At 42.9% G+C, this 8156-nt stretch overlaps 1 non-coding gene across 1 annotated transcript; it reads right to left on the reverse strand.

Annotated features, from left to right (window-relative positions):
- Window positions 1-6795: 6795 nt before the first annotated feature.
- Window positions 6796-6869, reverse strand: trnai-aau. Its single transcript has one exon. It is a non-coding gene; the product is annotated as a tRNA-Ile (tRNA).
- Window positions 6870-8156: the final 1287 nt, after the last annotated feature.

An 8156-nucleotide genomic window follows, 5' to 3' on the forward strand; every position in this document is an offset into this window, starting at 1 on the left:
TTCATTGATTGACTGATTGATTTATTGTCACGTGTCCCAAAGTACAGTGAACAGCTTTGTTTATGAACAGTACAAGCAGATCATAGTAAACAAGGATGGACAGATCAAAAGGACATAGTCATAAGCATACAGGTTACATTGCACAGGGGTGCAATCTCATTTGGTGAGATCAGCGTTAGCAAGATCAGAATTATTTGAGGCTAGAGAGTCCATTCATCAGTCTAATAATGGCTGGGAAAAAGCTGTTCCTGAACCTGCTGGTGTGTGTGTTCAGGCTTTCGTATCTTCTGCCTGAATGGAAGGGGTTGTGGGAGATCATTACCAGGGTGCAATGGGGCTTTGATGAATTTGGCAGCCTTTCCATGGCAGCAAGCCATGTAAATGGAGTCTGTGAATGGAAGGTTGGCTTCTGACATGGTCTAGGCTGTGCACACCATCCTCTAGTTTCTTATGGTCCTGAGTAGAGCAGTTACCATAGCAAACCATGATGCACCTGGACAGTATGTTTTCAATGGTGCATCTGTAGAGGTTGGTGAAGGTCCTTATGCACATGCCAAATTTCTGAAGCCACCTGAGGAAGAAAAGGAATTATTGTACCTTCTTGTCCAGATGCTCCAGAGAATGAGTGCAGGGCGAGGGATATAGCATCTGCTGTGGACCTGTTACATCAGTAGGCGAATTGTAGGGGATCGTGACAGGCTGGGAGGCAAGAGTTGATATGGGTCATGACCAGCCTCTTGAAGCACTTCATGATTATGGAGGTCAGAGACCCCAGTTGGTAGTCATTAAGGCACATTGCATGTGCCTTCTTAGGTACGGGGATGGTGGTGGTCTCCTTGAAGCAGGTGGAGACTTCAGTTTGTAGGAGGGAGAGGCCAAAGATGTTGGTGAATACCTCTACCAGTTGGTCCCCACAGGAACTGTGTACTCAGCTGGGGACACTGTCTGGGCGGCCAATCACTTTCCTTGGCTTGACTCTCAGGAAGACCAATCTGACGTCTGCATCAGTGAGAGGAAACAGGTGTATCCGGGGCTGTCGGGACAGGTGACACAACTGCTGCTGGCATAGTGCTCAAACCGAGGATAGAAAGCATTGGGCATGTCAGGGAAGGATGTGTCTTTGTCCACGATCTTGCTCTGGTTCATTTTGATTCCCACTATGTTATTTCAGCTTTGCTACAGGCAGCAGGAGTCTGTTTAGTAGGTTTGGGTCTCTACCTTGGTCTGGTACTTCTTCTTGGCATCCCTGATGGTTTTGCTGAGGTCATAGCTGGATTTCCTGTATTGGTCTGGGTCTGCCCATCTGGTCTTCAGAGGGAATGGATTTCCGGGTTCATCCAAGGTTTATGGTTGGGGAACACCCGGATTGACTTCTTCGCTACGCAGTCTGCCACAGATTTGCTAATGAAGTCAGGACGGTGGTGGTGTACTCATCCAGGTTTTCCACTAAGTACTTGAACATGGGCCAGTCCACTGATTCCAAGCAGTCCCTGAGACGCTCTTCCACAGCCTCAGACAAGCATTGTACTTCCTTTTGTGAATGGTTCTCCCGTTCTATCACCCTCTTTGTGTCGAAGTGCTTCCTAACAACTCTCCTGAATGGTCTGGCCCTAATTCTCTGACTATGTCCCCTAATTCTAGAATCCCCAACCAGTGGAAATAATTTATGTCTATCAATTCTATCTTTTCCCATAAATATAGACTCTTAGAGTCACACAGCACAGAAACTGGCCCTTGGTCCAATAGGTCTACACCGACCAGATATTTTAAACTGATTTCGTCCCATTTGCCAGCATTTGGCCCTTTTCCCTGTAAACCCTTCCTATCCAGATGCCCTTTAAATGTTGTAATTGCATTAGCCTCCACCACCTTCTCTACCAGCTTATTCCATACACACACGGCTCTCTCCGTGAAAGATTTACCCCTCAGGTCCTTGTTAAATCTTTCCCTTCTCACCTTAAACCTATGCCCTCTAGCTTTGGACTCTCCACTTGACGACTTCAATTAGACCACTCCTTAACCTTCCAAATTCTACAGAAATGGATCTAATTTGTATAATCTCTTCTCATAATGTAACCCTGAAGTCCAGGTAGTATTCTCCCTCCGAGGCTGATATAGTCTTCTGATGGTGTGGTTGTGAGTGTGGTGCTGGAAAAGCACAGCAGGTCCGAGGAGCAGGAGAATCGATGTTTTGGGAATTGACAGAGCTTAAGCCCAAAACGCTCCTCGGATGCTGCCTGACCTGCTGCGCTTTTTCAGCACCATATTCTTGACTCTGATCTCCAACATCTGCAATCCTATTTTTTCCTATGGTGTAGTGCCCAGGTATAACCAGGATTTTGTATAACTGCAGCATAATTTCTGCATCCTTGTACTCCAGTTCTGTAGATATAAAGCCAAGTGTTCCATTGGCTTTCTTGATTATTTTCTGCACCTGTTCATGACATTTTAAAGATCTTTGCACCCGAATCCCCAAATGTCATTGGACATCCACTGTATTTAATTTCATTCCATCAAGAAAGTACCCTGACCTATCCATTTTTAGTCCAAAATGGATAACCTTACACTTGCTTGTGTTGAAATCCATTTGCTACAGTTTTGCCCATTCACATAGTCTATCAGTATCCTTTTATAATCTTATGCTCTGGTCTACAATGCTGCTTAACTTTGTGACATCAGCAAATTTGGATATATGACTTTGTATGTCATAGTCCAAGTTGTTAATAAATAAAGAAAAAGCAATACTGCCTTTTTGAACTGCTTTGTGAGGGTTTCCCTGTTTTTAACAATCAACATTATGGTTTCCCATCTCCTGCAGACAAAAATGAAGACTATCCTAAATTCCACAGGATGGATGGATTGTTCCTTCTTCTTCCTGTGTAAAATAAATGCTTCTCTACCTTTCATATCTGAGTACACAAACGACATCACTGTCTCCAAGTTTTCAAATCAACTACTTTGGCAGAGATCTTAATAAATCTTCACACCAAATTTGTGGTTTAAATAAACTATTTCCTGCCCTTGTCAAAGTCTTAAAGTTTTCTAACTTGCTCCTTCCATCTTCTAAACTTTCTAAATTGCCCGTTAGTGAAGTTAATTCTTCTCCATGACAGTCATGGTGTTGTGGGCTTAGCATAAATTAATTTACTGGCCGCCCTTGCCTTCATTAGGTTAACTATCCCTCATGGCATGTGCTTTCTCTGGCAATGACACTTTGTGTGAATGGACAATACTCCTTTTTATCTCTATCCAAATTAACCTAGTCTTTTTGCACATTAGTTTTAACTATTATCCCCTTTCCAACGGGACCTTGAACTTTTCTTGGAGTTCTGAAATGGTTGCTTCCCAGGGAAATCTCAAATCAGAATTATTCCTATTGATCTTTCTTCCTTGAGGACTCTGTATCTGCCAATTGAAACGAATGAATTGTTAACTCTGCTAACTGTGTTGTCTTTCCTGTATTTTTTTACCATTTCTGAAGTGAATGCTTTGTGTTCTGATGTCCCATATATAGGTTCTACAGGTCAAACATTCACATCACAAGCGGAAAAGATATATGAAAGAAATTGGGGTTAACTGAGTTAAAAAGACTATTTCTCTTTTAATCACATGCAGCTACTGACTGTTTTAATATTCTTGAAGTGGTAATGTTCCGAAAGTTATCACTCACTTGTCTTCTAGACAACTTCTCTCAAATTTTTATTGTCATTTTTACCTTGAAATATTTAAGTAACTGCCATTGATCACCATTTGTGTGTCTGTGGAACCACTGGTATCTTGTGACTGGGCTCAAGTATTGCCACTAATACTCCTTCCTGTTCTAGTTTTAGCAGCCTTTTGAGGTGTAGTTAGTAAGTTTGCAGATGATACCAAAATTGAAGGTGTAGTGGACAGCGAAGAGGGTTACCTCAGATTCTAATGGGATCTAGATCAGATGGGCCAGTGTGCTGAGGAGTGGCAGATGGAGTTTAATTTAGATAAATGCATGGTGCTGCATTTTGGAAAAGCAAATCAGAGCAGGACCTATACACTTAATGGCTATGTCCTGGGGAGTGTTGCTGAACTAAGAGACCTTGGAGTGAAGGTTCTTAATGAAAAGAGGCATTTGTCGAAACTGCAAGATGTAACTTAATGTGTGAGAGCGATGAATATAATTTACATCATATTCACGGCACGGTGGCACAGTGGTTAGCACTGCTGCCTCACAGCGCCAGAGACCCGGGTTCAATTCCTGCCTCAGGTGACTGACTGTGTGGAGTTTGCACATTCTCCCCGTGTCTGCATGGGTTTCCTCCGGGTGCTCCGGTTTCCTCCTACAGTCCAAAGATGTGCAGGTCAGGTGAATTGGCCATGTTAAATTGCCCATAGTGTTAGGTAAGGGGTAAATGTAGGGGTATGGGTGGGTTGCGCTTCGGCGGGGCGGTGTGGACTTGTTGGGCCGAAGGGCCTGTTACCACGCTGTAAGTAATCTAATCTAATCTAATCTAATCAGCTAATTCCACAAATTACAAAAGCGATGAGGAGCCAGTGATGACACTTCTGACACCATTGAATTTTACAGCTGGACTCCTCTACTCTCTCCTTGGTATGTCATTAGAGTCAATGTGACCTAATGCAATCGCCAACAGTAACCTTTCCAGAACCTTATACAAAAACAGGAATGGACACATTGGGCTGAATGGCATGTTTCTGCACTGCTCCTATGTAATTCCCATGCAAAAAGACTCCAATGAGTCAGTGTGTAGATTTTTTCACATGGGTACTTTCTACAAACACTAGTCTCATTCTTCAATCACAGATTCAGCTTTTATTACACTATTAAAATCTGACTTTGTGACAGTTTGAACAGCACTGAATTCGCATTGACTGACTTTTTTAAAGGCTGTCACGATTCAATGTTATAAGTGTTTCCTTTTAGGTTTCAGCAGCTGCGTAATGGACATCTTGCTGAGGTTTAGCAGCTGTTTACAGAACAATGCCTTCACCGATAAACTCAATACAGATGGACAGAGAACTGAGAAAGTGGATCTGATGGGTCTCTGTATACAAGTCCTTGAGCAAGATGCAGCTCTGAAGGTGATCATCCTGAGGCAATACCATGGATCACAGTAAATGGATGGTGATGATCTAGCAGTGTCAATGAATTCTAGCTTTGCAAGATAACAGTTTCTGAAAAGTGCTCTTCCTGGTGACAAAGTATGAAATAATTTTTTGATATTAAGGCTAATTATGATAAATTAATCTCTTCTTTTGCACAGCAAACTCTGGCTGCTAAGTATTAGTAAATCTTAAAATATCCTTTTATTTGACATTCTATTTTCATCTTTTTAATTGCAACAGTGACATTTGACAGAACTGGTGATGACTTGTATACTCCAAATTTGGAGTTACTAATTTTGTCTTACATGTTTAATTAACGAGGGAAGTGATTGCTGGGCCTCTTGCTGAGATATTTGTATCATCGATAGTCACAGGTAAGGTGCCGGAAGACTGGAGGCTGGCTAACATGGTGTCACTATTTAAGAAGCGTGTTAAGGACAAGCCAGGGAACTATAGACCAGTGAGCCTGACATCGGTGGTGGGCAAGTTGTGGGAGGGAATCCTGAGGGACAGGATTAACATGTATTTGGAAAGGCAAAGCCTGATTAGGGATAGTCAGCTTGGCTTTGTGCGTGGGAAATCATGTCTCACAAACTTGATTGAGTTTTTCGAAGATGTAACAAAGAGGCTTGATGAGGGCAAAACGGTGGATGTGACTTCAGTAAGGCATTCGACAAGATTTCCCATGGGAGACTGGTTAGCAAGGTTAGATCTCATGGAATACAGGGAGAACTAGCCATTTGGATACAGAACTGGCTCAAAGATAGAAGACAGAGGATGGAGGCAGAGGGTTGCTTTTCAGACTGGAGGCCTGTGACCAGTGGAGTGCCACAAGGATCGGTGCTGTGTCCACTACTTTTAGTGATTTATATAAATGACTTGGGATGAGAACATAGGAGGTGTAGTTAGTAAGTGTGCAGATGATACCAAAATTGAAGATGTAGTGGACAGCGAAGAGGGTTACCTCAGATTATAATGGGATCTAGATCAGATGGGCCAGTGTGCTGAGGATTGGCAGATGGAGTTTAATTTAAATAAATGCATGGTGCTGCATTTTGGAAAAGCAAATCAGAGCAGGACTTCTACACTTAATGGCTATGTCCTGGGGAGTGTTGCTGAACTAAGAGACCTTGGAGTGAAGGTTCATAGTTCCTTGAAAATAGAGTCGCAGGTAAATAGGATAGTGAAGAAGGCACATTTGTTATACTTTCCTTTATTGGTGAGAGTATTGAGTACAGGAGTTGGGAGATCATATTGCGGCTGTACAGGATATTGATGAGGCCACTTTTGGAATATTGCATGTTATTCTGATCTTCTTCCTATTGGAAGGATTAGATTCCCTACAGTGTGCAAACAGGCCCTTCAGCCCAACAAATCCACACCAACCCTCCAAAGAGCAACCTACCCAGACCCATTCCCCTACATTTACCCCTGACTAATGCACCTAACACTACGGGCAATTTAGCATGGTCAATTTACCTAACCTGCACATCTTTGGACTGTGGAAGGAAGCCAGAGCACCTGGAGTAAGCCCATGCAGACACGGGGAGAATGTGCAAACTCCACACAGACAGTTGCCCGAATTGAACCCTGGTCTCTGGCGTTGTGAGGCAGCAGTGCTAACCACTGAGCCACCGTGCCACCCTCAAATTAGACATCGCAAGCATCGCTCACTTGCAAATCAAGTGCTGCACTTGGTCAGTATGGGGATTGAACCCATGACCTTGGCGTTATTAACACCACACTCTAACCATCTGAGGTAACTGACCGACAACATCAGCTTTTCTTTTAGTGAACCAGATGGGCTTTCCCCAACAATCAATTCATGGTCATCATTAGACTCTTAATCCCAATTTTTTAAAATTGAAATCAAATTCTGTCCTGGTGCGATTCGAATCCAGGTCCCCAGAACATTACCTGGGTCGCTGGATTAACAGCCCGTCGATATTACTACTAGAGCATTACCTCCCCTTAGGATGCTGTGAAACTTGAAAGGGTTCAGAAAAAATTTACAAGGATGTTGCCACGGTTGGAGAATTCGAGCTACAGGGAGAGGTTGAATAGGCTGAGGCTGTCTTCCCTGGAGTGTCGGAGGCTGAGGGGTGACCTCATAGAAGTTTATAAAATCATGAGGGGCATGGACTGGATAATTTGCAAGGTCTTTTCCCTGGGATGGGGGAATCCAGAACTAGAGGGCATAGGTTCAGCATGACAGAGGAAAGATTTAAAAGGGACCTCAGGGGTAACTTTTTCATGGAGAGCATGGTGCATGTATGGAATTAGCTGCCAAAGGAAGTAATGGAGGCTGGTAAAATTGCAGCACTTAAAAGGCAGCTGGATGGGTATATGAATAGGAAGGGTTTAGAGGGATATGGGCCAAATGCTGGCAAATGGGACTAGATTAGGTTAGGATGTCTGATCAGCATGGATGAGTTGGGCCAAAGGGTCTGTTTCCGTGCTGCACATCTCTCTGAGTCTGTGACTCTATGAAAATAGCAGATCTCCTGTGGCATTGCTCAAGTCTGCTTGTGGGGTATGATTTCTCTACAAGGACAGAAACTTCATATCAAACAATGGAAGGTCTTACTTTGCTGCTCAGGAGGCATTACATGCAGCTAGGCACTGCAGCTGGTGTGTTTATTTAACAACTGAAATCCTTGTTGCTGTGTGGTCAGTTAGACTCTAACTGACCTTGAACACATCCAATGGTCAGTGATATTTTCTGTTCTTTTGAACAGACTAGCGTTACTTGCAAATCTGTAGATCCAAAATCAGAAGAAGCAACTTTTTAAAGTTTATTTTTAATGCTATTTTAAATGTTATATAAATAGTTTGCATGTGGCAAATATGACTCTGCAATATGATGTGAATATCTAAAAAGCTTTCCTTAAAATCTAAATAGTTACAGTCATAGCGTCATAGGGTCATACAGCACAGAAACAGACCCTTTGGTCCAACCAGTCCATGCCGAACATAATCCCAAACTAAACTAGTCCCACCTGCCTGCTCCCTGGCCCATATCCTTCCAAATCTTTCCTATTCATGTACTTATCTAG

Source organism: Chiloscyllium plagiosum, chromosome 27 (assembly GCF_004010195.1).
Source record: "Chiloscyllium plagiosum isolate BGI_BamShark_2017 chromosome 27, ASM401019v2, whole genome shotgun sequence".
NCBI lineage: Eukaryota > Metazoa > Chordata > Chondrichthyes > Orectolobiformes > Hemiscylliidae > Chiloscyllium > Chiloscyllium plagiosum.